Source organism: Adiantum capillus-veneris, chromosome 1 (assembly GCF_014529385.1).
Source record: "Adiantum capillus-veneris isolate H3 chromosome 1, ASM1452938v2, whole genome shotgun sequence".
In the NCBI taxonomy this organism is placed as follows: domain Eukaryota; kingdom Viridiplantae; phylum Streptophyta; class Polypodiopsida; order Polypodiales; family Pteridaceae; genus Adiantum; species Adiantum capillus-veneris.
Window position 1 is genome coordinate 85,752,503 of NC_140931.1, and position 14,910 is coordinate 85,767,412.

The following is a 14,910-nucleotide window of genomic DNA, read 5'->3' on the forward strand; positions in this document are numbered from 1 at the left end:
AGGCTTTCCACATCACTCGCCACCTCATGAGCCAACAAGCATGCCACATCGCCACCTTGCCAACTCATCACGTCCTTTTTTGCCACCTAATCATTACATGTCACGATTTTGACATGTCATCATATGACATGGCAAATGAGGGAATCCCATCTGCCACCTATTCATTCCATGTCATCAATAATCCACATCAGTTTGCCACATGGATGACCATGTCATTCATGCATGGCCACCTCAATAGCCATGTCATTTTTTACTTTTTTTAAAATATAATGTAGATAAATAAAAAATCAAGATATCTCAACCTAATTATTTACGTTATAATTAAAGCAAAAAAAAATATATATATATATATATATATATATATATATATATATATATATATATATATATATATATATATATATATATATATATATATATATATATATATATATATATATATATATATGTAATTTTTTATTTTTTAAAAGTTTAAATTAATAATAAAACTCTACTTATTTGAAATATCATTGGATCACAGAAAGAAAGACTTCTTTTTAATAGCTTTTGGTTTACTTATGCACACGGGTTCAGGAGCTTCCGTATCAATACAAGTCGCCCATAGCTCGCGGCTGAAAAAATGTCCGTGGCGCTCCTTGATCACACCGCGGCCCGGACGGGAGCTTACTATAGTCAGTGCCTTGGTTGTGGACACGGTCCGCCATCACTAGCACCTATCGAGTCCCGTCGGCCACCATTAGCGTGTTGAGACCCGTGAGACGTGAAAATGACCCAAAGGTAGCAGCCCGTCGGTGGAAGGTAGCCTTGGCACCCACCCAAGGGGGGGGGTTGCATCCCAATGTCACAAGAGGGGTGCGGGGTACTCATCGCCTCACCTCACCCATGTTTCACTATGTTGTCCGCCCTGTTGCTGTCTCACCCGAGCACCACTATCTTATAGTTGTACACAATCTGACGCGGGCCGACAAACCCCACAAGAACCATGACCCACTGGCCGGCAAACGAGGGAAACCTCCTTGTTGGGGGAAGTCCACAAGAGAAGGTTTCCGGGTGAAAGCATGTATAGGTGGACCTCTTTTTCTACTATATAGTATATAGTTTTTGGAGTTGAGAAAATGGGTGGTTTAGGCGTTTGAAACAGTGGGATTAAATTGAAAATTTATGGAAAAAAAGGGCTGAAATTTGACGTGTACTAAGTGAAATCGCTTAGTGGTTAATGATCACGTCAAGGTACTTTCAAGCACTTAATGCAAATATTCTCTCGAGTCTCGTCCCTCCCTCTCTGTCTCGCTCGTTCCTCCCACCTCTCTCTATCTCGGCCGCACCATTCAGGTTTTTGATTCCCTCTTTCCTCCGTCCTTTGCATTTCTCTACTAGCCGAAGCAACATCACAACAACAGCAAGAAAATTCAGGAGCAGTACTTTTTGCTAGGCTGGTCATCAACTTCAACAAAAATCCCCTGCAGTAGCAACAGGTATGTGGTATCATGTAGCTTGAAGCATTCTATCTCGAATGTTGGTTGAATTTGAATGTGGTTGGTTTTCCTATGTAGCATTTCCAGGTGGCATTGATCCATATTTTAACATGCTTCATGCGGATGTAGAAGCGGTGTATGCTTGTCTCTGAATGTGTGGCAAGATAACCAAAGGGGGCTTGGCCTAGTGGTTAAAGTGAATGGGTGGGTGCGTAAGGACCCAGGTTCAACCCCTGGCGATATAGTCTGCCCTCTGTTGGGGAGGGTATTGCCCAAAAAAAAAAAAAAGAATGTGTGGCAAGATAATCGTGGATTGTAACAATTAATGACGCATGTGTGAGTTTAGAATTTATTTTTGGAATGTATATGCATTGTGCACATCTAATTGATCGCCCTTGTGAAGGCTTTATAAAAATGCATCATCCAGTTTGAAGCATCATGTAGCTTGAAGCATGAATGCAGATTTTATAACTGTGTGTGCATGCTTATACAAATGCATCATGCAGGTTCAAGCATGAATGCATTTAACTAGTGATGTTGTATCTATGTGGCATTTGTGATTTTTTCAAGATGAAGAACCAGGCTACAAAAGGACCTTCAGACTTTGACAAGGGTACACCTAGGAAGGGAAAGAGCTCTACGTAGGAGTCGCCTATCAAAACAGGTTAGATGCATCATGCATGCATTTCTAAAATTGGTTTTATGTCTTATAAAATTTCTAAATTTTTTGCACATGCATGCTACAAAAAGAACTTCTGAGTCCCCCAAGGGTACACCTAAGAAGCAAAATATTCAGCAGGTTAGATGCAAGTATTTCCTCCATGGATTCAATTAAAGTGTTGCTTTAGTAGGAAAAAGTAGTGTGCACACCACTAGTAAATATCAAGTGGGTGAACCCCACTTTTTATGGGTACAGCACCACTGATAGGCTGTGTTGAAGTGGTGCACCTGCAACACCCTTTAAAGTTGGACAGAAACCATCGTTGCACCACTACATAGTTATGCTGATATGGTGCACCATCTCTTAAAAGTGATACTGGACCACTTTAAAGTGCTGAGCAACACTAAAAAGACGTAAGGCTCTAGTAAAAACTGGCGATACAATGGGTGCATCACTTTCCAGTGGAAAACCCTAACTATTTTGTGGTGAAGCATCAATTTTAAGCGAAGCATCACGATCGTGCACCACTTTTCAGTGGTTCTACACACTTTTAAGGTACCAAATAACGTTCTAGTTAAGAAGCACTAGTTTATAGTGGTGAAGACCACTATAAAGTGGTGCTTTTTAACATGAACGTTATTTGGTATAAAGTGGTAAACACCAATAAAGTGGTGTTCACCACGTTTTGTGGTTCAAATCACATTTAAGTGGTGGTGCGTGATGGTCAACCACTTTCAGTGCTGTAGAACCACTTTTTAGTGATGCTTTACAAAAGTGCAATAATCTTTAGTTCTGCATCTTTGCTAAAAGTGGTGGTTAAGTGCTTTTGAGTGATGAAGCTTTACAAGGAGATACCACATTCTATTGGTGTAGCACCACTTTTTAGGAGTGTAGCACCAGTTTTAAGTTGTGTACAACAATTCACATCGGTGTAGCACAACTGAACAGTGGTTCAACCCACTTTTATGTGCTGGAGCAACACTTTAAAGTGGTGAAAAAACACCAAAAGGTGATGTATCACCAACAAATAGTGGTGTAGCACGACTTTTTAGTGTTACCTAACCAGTTTTAAGTGGTTGAGAACCATTTAGTGGTACACCACCACTTAAAAATTTTGTAGTACCACTGAGAATGGTGCAGAAATCATTTCAACCACTTCTTATTGTTGATAAAACAAGTTTAATTATGGCTCAATACATACTAACATGCATTCATATATGTTTTTACAGGGAGGTGGACAGTACCATGAGTGGCCTTACCCACTCAAACAAAATTTTGCTTCACCAAGGAAGATTTTCATACCGAATATGGGCTATGCTTGGTTGGCCAGGATCCGAAGATCCTATGTGATGATGATTTCTCAGATGAGGAGTGGCTTAGGGTATGGCTTTACAAGCGCCACCAAACGGAGAAGATGCATTTAAAGGGGTTGAGGCCTGAAATGTATGAATAATGTCTCCTGCTATAGCACAAAGTATATTAGGGAGCTCCCCCAAACAACGAGGTAGGCGTGCATTTTACACATGGATTTACGTGGAAGAAGTGCAAGGGCGTTGAAGATTCTGAAGGTTTAGTTGCATGGGCTGTGTATGCTGAAGGTGTTATCAAAATGTTACGCCAACAGAAAACTTTAAATAGGACATTGGAGAAATGGAGGTCCACAAACGGTCCATGTCTTAGAAGCGAGTGGAAATTTAATACAGAAAATATGCCTAATTACACTGACAGTACTGGCACAGACTTTGACTAGCAGACATACTCATGTGGATATCAATTTTTAGGGCAGGCTAAGGAGGAATTTCTAAAGAAGCGGGCCTTTGGCTCGATGGGAACATTTGGAATGTCAAATGTTTCCTCGACTACATTTTCTGCGTCAACGGCTGATGTAGCAGTTATTTCTAACATGAAGGCTAATGCTGCTGAAAAGTTAAAAGAGAAGCAGCAATGTCTCGAAGCAATAAAAATTGCTTTAGATCAATCAAAGACAAAGAGAGATGAGCAGGTTGGTTTGATACGAGGTGCCGCCAAGATCATAGAGAGACTGAACAAGGATATGGAGGAACTCAACTTGCATAAGGTTGGGCTTGTACCAAACGAGGAAGCAATGGAAAATCGTGAGACCTTGATTCAAATCAGAAAGGAGGCTCTCAAAGACATGGGACTTGATATTGAAGTTCACAATATCAATAACCTAGGTGAAGAGGCAACAGAGTTACAGGTATGTAAGCTTGATTGATTCACCTAGTAGTAGTTGATATTACTTAAAAGTGGTTAAACTCTAATTAGAAAAAAATGGTTAGAGACCATTTTATATGGTAAAAGACCACTTAAATGTGTTTATATAACACTCTTAAGTGGTACCACATAAAGAAATGAAGACTCTTGAAAGTAATGCACAAACACTTATATTGTTTTATAAAGTATGCAATGCTATTTTTTTACAGGGTTAGCATGACACTTTGCTATTTTTTTACAGGGTCAGCATGACACTTTGTTATGGGAAGTAGAAGTGGCGACAGGGCATCTTCGATTTGTGGAAACGATTATTAATTTGTTCAAGTCAAGAATGCCTATCCTTCCTGTCAGGCCGCCTGTTCATTTACGATCGGACAATAGCTGTGTGCAGTTAGGTGATTGTGTTGCTTGTGGGATGTCTATCATGCAGACTGTTGTTACCGGTGTCTACATGCTCCTGTGTCAACATCCGTATCACCCACTTTGTTTTGTAACTGCCTGTAAGTCTGTCGGCCAGTGTCTATTTCATGGATGTGAGGAACCTTTAAAAGATGCTTTGAAGCTGCTGGCACCTGGAGAGGCAAACATGGATGAGCATGTTGGTACAGGTAATCGATGTTTTTATACCTTATGATATGAAGATGATTGTAGATTCATTTCTTGACCATTTTGTTTCTTTTCTCCATGTAAGTGCAGAGAAAGATCCAATGGAAGGCATCTTTGGATCTCCTGTTGATGGAATTGGTAATATTCTGTGGAACATTCTTATCTTTGAATGTTCACATAACTTAATATTATTACATTGTCTTTTATGTAGCACACTCCCAAGCTGGGTCATCACGCAAGCCCAATATTGATAGCATGTGTGGTGGGTGCGGGGATAAGAATGCATCCTAGAAACAAGAAGGTGAAGACACTCCGAACCAACAAAAGGCAGAAAAAAGGGCTGAAAAAAGAGTATATGTAGTGGAAGCTCAAGGTGACGCATCCAAGGAGTCAGCCGAGGTGCCTCTAAAGCCAGAAACTGCAATGAACAAGGATGTAGACAACGTTGAAAAATCATCTGAGAAGCCAATTGAAAAGGATACAACTGTCTGATGAGGACGTGGATCTTCTTATTTAAAATGTTTGTGCAGAGATTTTAAAGTATTGTTCATGCTATCTAACTAGGTGTTATACTTTTTGTTGCTCTCTTCACCCAAGCACTCTTGTTATTCTCATTAGGAATCTATTTTAATTAGATGCTCACTATGTTCATGCTATTTTCTGTTACACTCAAGTTACTAGGCCATTAAATGTTACATTGGTATCAAAGCACAAGGTTTCTCTTTTCTTGCTCAAGAAGGGAGGTCCTCAAGGTAGCTATAAATGTTTGGTACTATTAATTTCATTTGGGTAAGTAGAATAGGGACTTTTCATCCTTGCAATGCGCCTGCCTTCGTGTAGATAACGGGGCATCACCGTCAAGAGCTATGGTATTAATAGTAAAGTCCTATGGGGCTTCCCTATGGCTTAACCACTATTGAGCTATTAGAAGCTGCACAGGAGCCGCTGCTGTTTGGTGTTGAGCGACCCTCTCTTCTATTCCTTGCAATTATTGGTATTCGAGCCACGGGTACAATAGCTTGAGTGCTTTTTCTAAAGGGGTAAAGAGGAGTAGCAACTAGGGCTTGAAGTGCCGAAGTACACCTAAAAGTTGTTAGAATAGCTGACAATAGTAAAGAGAGTGAAATTAATGTTGAAAACTTTGATTTTGTTAATGAGCAGGCTACTAATGATGCCCCTATGCTTGTGAACTACCTTGTTTCTAGGCTTCAACAAGCCATGGGTAATCCATACCTCTAAAATGAAGTGCAACAGCACCTTCATGCTCATGGGATTCTCCAAGCTCCCCACCATGACGAGAGAGTACCTAGGAAGACTCCTTGTGAGACTCCCAAAAGAGGCCTCTCTCCGATTTGGGAAGAAGAAGAGGATACATACAAAGGGCTCAAAAATTTGCTTCTTGATGATGTATCTCCTTGTCAAAGGAGAACTCAAGAGCCTCCACCAAAGGAATGAGAAAGAAGTGAATCTCCCGCCACCTCGACAGAGATGGCTCCACGAAGACAGCGGGCTAAACGCTCTCCATCACATCCAAAATGGAGAAGACCATCTCTCTCTCTCTCTCTCTCTCTCTCTCTCTCTCTCTCTCTCTCTCTCTCTCTCTCTCTCTCCCCCCCCCCCCCCACCCCATTTTCTGTGGATCACGACGCCAGGCTAGTTGTTGTCCGCGCATCGTGATCCACAAGAGGATCGAGAAAAGTTTGTAATCTATAGCATGCCTTGTAAGCAACAAGCCTCAACAGTTTTGTAGGAAACTTTCTCTCTCTCGCTCTCTCTGTGTATGGATCACCGTGCGCAGACACAAAAGCAAGCAAAGAGAACACTCTATCGGGCACCGTGATCCATTTTGTGACATCCCTCTCTTTCTCTTTCTCTGTCTCTCTCTCTCTCTCTCCAGGTATCTTCTTCTTTCAAACCAAGCAAAGCTTCAAAAATACTATCTCTCACACTCTCTCCCTGAATCTCACTCCGTCTTTATCTTCCAAACCTAACAGACGATCAGCAACTCTAGCTCTCTCTCTCTCTCTCTCTCTCTCTCTCTCTCTCTCTCTCTCTCTCTCTATCTCTTTTTCACTCTTCATCTTTAAAAATCACTATGGAAATACCTCTCTAGGTGGAATTCCTTGGTTGCAGAGGATGTCTCCGCTGTAGGTGTCTCTGTGTCTCTCTTTATCTCTCACAGAGGTCGTCTTTTCGGTTATCTGTCTCCTTCTCCTTCTCGTAGAGGTCGTCTATGCAGGCTTTTTCTCTCTCTCCCTCTCTCTCTCTTTCTATTTTAATCTCTCTCTCTCTCTCTCTCTCTCTTATCATGAAATCAAGTGTGCATTTGTTATTTTTGGGTTGTTAAAAATCACTTTTTTGGTCGTACCGCCCAGTAAATGCATGTCCTTGTAACATGCGTTCAATATATGCGGCTCGCATCGTTAAAAACTCCAACGATAATATCTATTATTGTATGAAATGGGGAGAGGAGAGAGAGAGAATAACTCAAGAGAGAGATAGAGGCTAGAGAGAGAGAGAGAGAGAGAGAGAGAGAGAGAGAGAGAGAGAGAGATTAACTGGTGTGTTCAAGCTAATTACAGACCTCTAGAGAGACGAAGATAAGGCTTGAGATCCAGAGAGATAAAGTGAGGAAGTGGGAAAGAGACACCTACGAAGGCCTCTGCCTCCTTCAAGGTGCAGAAATCAGAAGCTTGAAGACTCAAAACTACATTCCCAGTCATGAACCTCTACTCCAAAAACAATGTCTAGTCCTGGCAAAGGTAAATTCAATCTCTTCAGTTTCACTATGTCCTTAGTTTAGTTGTGTTATGTGAGTGTGCTTCAAAATGTAAAAGATCATTTCACCATTCAAATACCATAATTGGATCACGGTGTGCCAGTTACATTATGGAGATTCATTAACATACTCCGTGCGCCATGATCCTCTTCTAGTATTTACAAAGGGATTTTTTGTATAATAATATTGTAGGTATTTCAATGCATGAAAGCCTGCTAAGTGAATCACGCCGCGCCAACAGTGTTTAAAGTAAATTTTTCTTTCAAGGAATTTAGCATTGGTAGCCATGCGATCAAACCATGGTGCCCCTACGATTACATCCTCGTGCTTGAGAGGAGAGATAAAGAAGTCCTCTTTGTCCATATAGCTTTGGACATGGAGCCTCAATTTACAGATTAAGGGAGTGACTGAAGCTTCTAGCCCCTTGAAAGCACCATCTACAGGTAGGACATCTCCCATCTCATAAGCTTGGATGCCTAGCTTGGTGGCCAACTCTGTGGATATGAAATTGTGAGTAGAACCAGGGTCAAAGAGAATAAAAGCATCATGTTCTCTTACCTTTCCCCAAGCATGGCATAGAGGAGATCCTTTGTGGTGAGCTTCCTCTTCTTGGATTCTGACCAAGGTAGCTTTAGGAGTCTCATGGTGGGTGTTCTAATTTTTGGGGCAAGCACGATATGCATGCCCTTGCTCGCCGCATTTGAAGAAACTGTTATCCTTGCAATAATGCTCAAGCTCTTTGAGAGAGTTTTCTTTTGGCTTTGTAAAGTCCCTTCTTCTTAGTTTTTTGTTATTGGAATTTCCCTTAGGAGACTTTTGGACATTGTCCTTCCCCATAGGCTTAATGGAGCCCTTGTTTTCCGTGGGCTTAAGATTTCTCTTAGCCCCTGTTCGGAAATTGATTTGAGAATCCACCATGGTATTGTGTATAACCGCAGATATGGTGTGTGGCCTTTGGGAGTTGACATACTTTGCCATTTCTTCAGTAAGCCTGCCCAAAATTGTAGTTTTTTCTCTCCCAAATTCATATTTTTGAAGACAGTGGCTTTGAGATGTAAATTCCAAAACTTGTCTACATATTTGTGAATGGATTTGTAGGGAGGGAGCTTCAAGCTCCGCCATTCGGTGAGTACTTTGTCTTTGGCATCGGTGGCCAAAAACTGCTTCATAATGGAAGCTCTTAAAAATTTCCATGTTTGTGGAGCTTCAACGTTGGCCTGTAGGCTAGACCACCATTGTGTGGCGGACTTTTGAAAGTGCATGGCTACATGACATAGCTTAGACGACTCTGTGAAGCCCTCATCTCCAAACACCGCATCGAATTGTTGGATAAAGGCCAAGACTTTGTCCGTAGCAACAAAGGTATCATCGTAGGTAAGGAAAGAGATTCTCTTTCCTCTCTCTTTGAACTTCTTGTGCTTGGATGACCTCTTCCATGCGGCATAGGATTTCCTATGGCCTCTTCTTTTTGATGGTTTGGAAGTTGCACCATAGGTTTTATTAGAAGATGAAGAATTTGAGGAAGATGGAGAAGAGGGTGACCTCTTTCTCGTCTTTTTCTTGCCTTTGTCCTCCTTGTCTGCACCATCACTTTCTTCAAAAGAGAAAGAGGATGAAGTAGATGGAGAAGAGGGTGACCTCTTTCTCGCCTTTTTCTTCTCTTTCTTTTTATCATCCCTCTTTGAATTATGGTGTGGAGAGGTGTGCAATGGTCCTCTCCATTTAGGAGGTGATGGAGAGTGTTTTGACCACCGTCTTCGTGGAGCCATATCCATCGAAGTGGAAGGAGTCTCACTTCTTTCTCCTTCCTTCGGTGGGGGCTCTTGAGTTCTCCTTTGAGAAGGAGATGTGTCATCAAGAAGCAAATTTTTGAGCCCTTCATATGGATCCTCTTCTTCTTCCCGAATCGGAGACGAATCGGAGAGAGGCCTCTTTTGGGAGTCTCGCAAGGAGGCTTCCCAAGTACTCTCTTGTCATGGTGGGGAGTTTGAAAAATCCCATGAGCACAAAGTTGCCGTTGCACTTCACTTTGGAGGGATGGATTGCCCAAGGCTTGTTGAAGCCTAGAAGCAAGGTAGTTAACAAGAATAGGGGCATCGTTAGTAGCCTGCTCATTAGCAAAATCAAAGCTATCAAGATTAATTTCACTCTCTTTACTATTGTTAGTCATTCTAACAACTTTTAGGTGTACTTTGGCACTTCAAGTCCTAGTTGATACTCCTCTTTACCCCTTTAGAAAATCACTCAGGCTACTGTACCCGTGGCTCAAATACCATTAATTGCAAGGAATAGAAGAGAGGGTCTTTCAACACCAAAACAACACCGGATCCTATCACGCTTCTAATACCTCAATAGTGGTTAAGCAGTAGGCAAGCCCCGTAGGACTCCACTATTAAGACCATAGCTCTCGACGGTCATGCCCCGTTATCTTCACGAAGGCAAGCACACTACAAGGCTGAAAATCCCTATTCTAATTACTCAATTGCAATTAAGAATAACAACCATTTATAGCTAGCTTGAGGACCTCCCTTCTTGAGCAAGAAAAGAGAAAACTTGTGCTCTGATACCAATGCAGCATTTAATGGCCTAGTAACTTGTGTGTAGAGGAAAATATCATGAGCATAGTGAGCATTTCATTAGAATATATTTCTAATGAGCATAACAAGAGTGCTTGGGTGGAGAGAGAAACAAAAAGCATAACACCTAGTGAGATAGGCATGAACAATACTTCAAAAGAGAGAAAGATTAAGCTATTGACAATAGTTGAGGACCAGATTTATATGGAGCCGGTCCCCCCTCCAAAAGGCTTTGTATTATAGGTTTCCCCCATCAAGGAAGACATTTTACAATACAATTCTTTGTGTTCCTTCAATAACTAGCTAGTGCAATGAAGATGGAAAAGCACTAAGAAAACACTTATAAAACACAACATTAATTCCCTCATGGTCTCAGACCCAAGACCTCACACACCTTCAAAGATGGTGAGAGCTAGCGGGGTATGAGAGTAGATTGAGAGGAAGAAGGAATAGTCTTACGAGAAAGAAGTACATCTCCTCACATAATCACTCATAATAGCATAGCATAGCTAGTAATTAGCATTGTAGAGGAGATGAACATGCATTGAAGCTTGACTCTTGGTTGGATTTGCATCAGAAAGCCAAGTTGTTGGTGTAGGCCTCCCTTCTCACAAGCTTGGAGCATAGGTGATAAGATTTACATTAGAGCTTGAGAAGGAGAGAGAGAGAGAGAGAGAGAGAGAGAGAGAGAGAGAGAGAGAGAGAGAGAGAGAGAGAGAGAGAGAGAGAGAGAGAGAGTCTTCCTACTTCACGCATGAGCTAGTGTGAGTGTGTTTAGAATAATGCCTTTGAAAAATGAGTCCCCCTCTCTCTCTTGGTCGACTCCTCTTGCTCGCACCTCATTGGACCTCTCTAGGCTTAGCCAATAGGATTTAAGAAGCATAAGTGATAGCCTTCAGAAATGTGTCCCCCTTTCCCCTTTTGTGAGAGATTTTGGTAATTAATTAATGCTACTAAACTCTTAGTGGACCCCTTTGTCTCCTAGCCAGTAGGAATCACGCAAGCCATTGGGTTGTTGAATTCTCATTCGACCCCTTGGGAGACTATCCAATAGTCTTCTAGAGAGATTAATTCTCATTGGTTATTTTATTAAGTGGTTTTAATGAGTTAAACTAGATTTCCTCTAGACTAATTCTCATTGATCCACCTCCATGGACATCCAATAGGATTTGAGTGCACCTTGTGGGCATCTGGGCTAGGGAGCTGACATGTGTCCCTCTTTCCCTTTGTGTAAAGGAAGCTTGTGAGTGAGTGAGTGAGTGTGTGTTTCTCTCTCATCCCCTACTTATAGGGATCACCCCCTCCTATGTAGGAATCATGAAGACTTTTTTGTACCCACACAAAGCATCCAATGTTTCTAACCTTGACCATTGGACACAACCTTTGATTTTCGGAACCTTAGCATTTTAGAAGTCTTAATGGGATGAACCTTAGGGTCTTTAAAGCCCATTGTTGCAGATTGATCTTTTGCATATGGACCCCCCTTTGGATCCCTATTGTGGCCAGTCTACCAGCTTAACCAATATTCTAGTTTTTTCTCCCCTGGCACTTCCCCGTATTAAATGATCAGTTTAACATGAGAAAATCATTTAGGAGAATGAGATATTAGTTATTATGACATTAAGGGTGGGGATGAGCACTATTATTCCATCCTTGCAAAGTTTCATAGCCATCCGACATGGTATGGACGATAAATATCCATAATATGTGCTCAAATGGCCGTATGAGACATATGGTCCATTTTAGCACATAGTATGGTTAGGGACCGCTGAAAACATATTGGATGGCCACAAGACTTTGAAGAGATGAGATGATCACCATTAATTCACCCCTGCAATTCTACACAACCATCCAATATGGCATGGACGGTCAAAGGTCCATATTATGCGCTAAAATGGGACGTATGGGCGATACGACCCATTTCATCACATAGTTTGGGTCGAGATTGTCCAAACTATATGGATGGCCACAAGACTTTGTACGAGTGGGGGAGAGTATAATTTTTCCACCCTTGCAAATTTCCCAGCCATCCCATATGGTATTGGCAGTCGAGACCCATACTATGTGCTAAAATGAGACATATGGCTCGTACAATAAATTTTAACACTTAGTATGGGTCGAGACCTCTCAAACCATATTGGATGGCCATAATACTTTGCATGGGTGGGTTTGAGTACTATTTACTCACTCTTACTAAGTCTCATAGCTATTCGATACGGTTTGCATGGTTAAAGCCCATTCTATGCGCTAAAATGGACCGTATGAGCCATACGACCCATTCTAGTGCATAGTATGGTTTGAGACCATTGAAACCATATTGGATGGGCACAAGACTTTGTGTGGGTGGAGGTGAGCACTATTCGTCCATCCTTGCAAACTTACAAAGCCATTCGATATGGTTGGGCGATTATGACCCATAATATGTGCTAAAATGGGCCGTGTGAGACGTACGGTCCATTTTAGCAAATAGTATGGTTAAGGACCTCTCAAAACATATTGGATGGCCACAAGAATTTTCAAGGATGGGGGTAACCACCATTAATTCACTCCTGCAATGATACAGAAGCATCTGATATAATATGGGCGGTCAAGGTTCATATTATGCGGCGCTAAAATGGGACGTATGAGCCTTACAACCCATTTTAGCGCATAGTATGGGTTAGGAGTACCCAAACTATATTGAATACCCAAAAAATTGTGATTGATATAGATATTGAAGAGACACATGAATATTTTAGCGAAGAAATCAAGAAGATCCAAAGCAAAGATCTCTAGCTCCTCCTCATCGTGTTGGACCTTGATTATCTCTTGGATACTAGTGTGGTGGAACATTCAAATTAGAACATTAAAATACTCACTATCAATCTGAAATGCACCCAACCACCAAACCTTCTTCTTTGAATATACATTAAAAATTTTAGGAATTTTCTCCCTTCTCTTTGATATCAAGAGCTCTACTCCATGGAAGAGGTGATGGATGAGTGGTCTTTCAAACCCATAACTCTTAGCACTCTTTTGAGCTCAAAGTGAAGATGGAGCTCATATGCTAAGCAAAATTTTCTCATCAATTAGTGGCACCATGAGCATCTCCCTTTCTCATGAAGAAGCATAAGAGAAGCTTTTGAGCTCAAAACCCACAATGGTACTGACTTGCATAGTAATCTTTGTTTTTAAATTGGGGAGATCAAGAAGATCTTCCTTCCTAGAGAATTGTAAGTGTGATTGCAAGTGGAATGTTTGTGGAGATACATTTGAATCATTGATAAAAGTCTAATTAGGAAGGTGCCAAGTTACTTGATGACTATTATCAACGTTTCAAGATTTCGTAGTTTCTTCTGGAGCCGTACCTCTCACACGGCCCATTTTAGCACATATTATGGGTCATAATCGGCCAACCATATCGAATGGCTTTGTAAATTTGCAAGGATGGAAGAATAGTTCTCACCTCCACCCGCACAAAGTCTTGTGGCCATCCGATATGGTTTCATTGGTCTCAAACCATACTATGCACTAGAATGGGTCATATGGCTCATACGGTCCATTTTAGGGCATAGAATGGGCTTTAACCATGCAAACCGTATCGAATAGTTGTGAGACTTTGTACGAGTGAGTAAATAGTACTCAAACCCACCCATGCAAAGTATTATGGCATCCAATATGGTTTGAGAGGTCTCGACCCATACTAAGTGGTAAAATTTATTGTACGAGCCATATGTCTCATTTTAGCACATAGTATGGGCCTTGACTGCCAATACCATATGGGATGGATGGGAAAATTTGCAAGGGTGGAAAAATTATACTCTCCCCCACTCGTGCAAATTTTTGTGGCCATCCAATATAGTTTGGACAATCTCGACCCATACTATGCTGAAATGGGTCGTATCGCCATACGTCCCATTTTAGCGCATAATATGGACCTTTGACTGTCCATGCCATATTGGATGGTTGTGTAGAATTGCAGGGGTGAATTAATGGTGATCATCTCATCTCCTCAAAGTCTTGTGGCCATCCAATATGTTTTCGGTGGTCCCTAACCATACTATGTGCTAAAATGGACCATATGTCGACATCATACGGCCATTTGAGCACATATTATGGATATTTATCGTCCATACCATATCGGATGGCTATGAAACTTTGCAAGGATGGAATAATAGTGCTCATACCCACCCTTAACGTCATAATAAGTAATATCTCATTGTCTTAAATGATTTTCTCATGTTAAACTGATCATTTAATATGGGGAAGTGCCAGGGGAGAAAAAACTAGAATATTGGTTAAGCTGGCAGACCGGTCACAATAGGGATCCAAAGGGGGGGCCATCTGCAAAAGAGCAATCTGCAACAATGGGCTTTAAAAACCCTAAGGTTCATCCCATTAAGACTTCCAAAATGCTAAGGTTCCAAAAATCAAAGGTTGTGTCCAATGGTCAAGGTTAGAAACATTGGATGCTTTGTGTGTGTACAAAAAAGTCTTCATGATTCCTACATAGGAGGGGGTGAGCCTTATAAGTAGGGGATGAGAGAGAAACACACACTCACTCACTCACAAGCTTCCTTTACACAAAGGGAAAGAGGG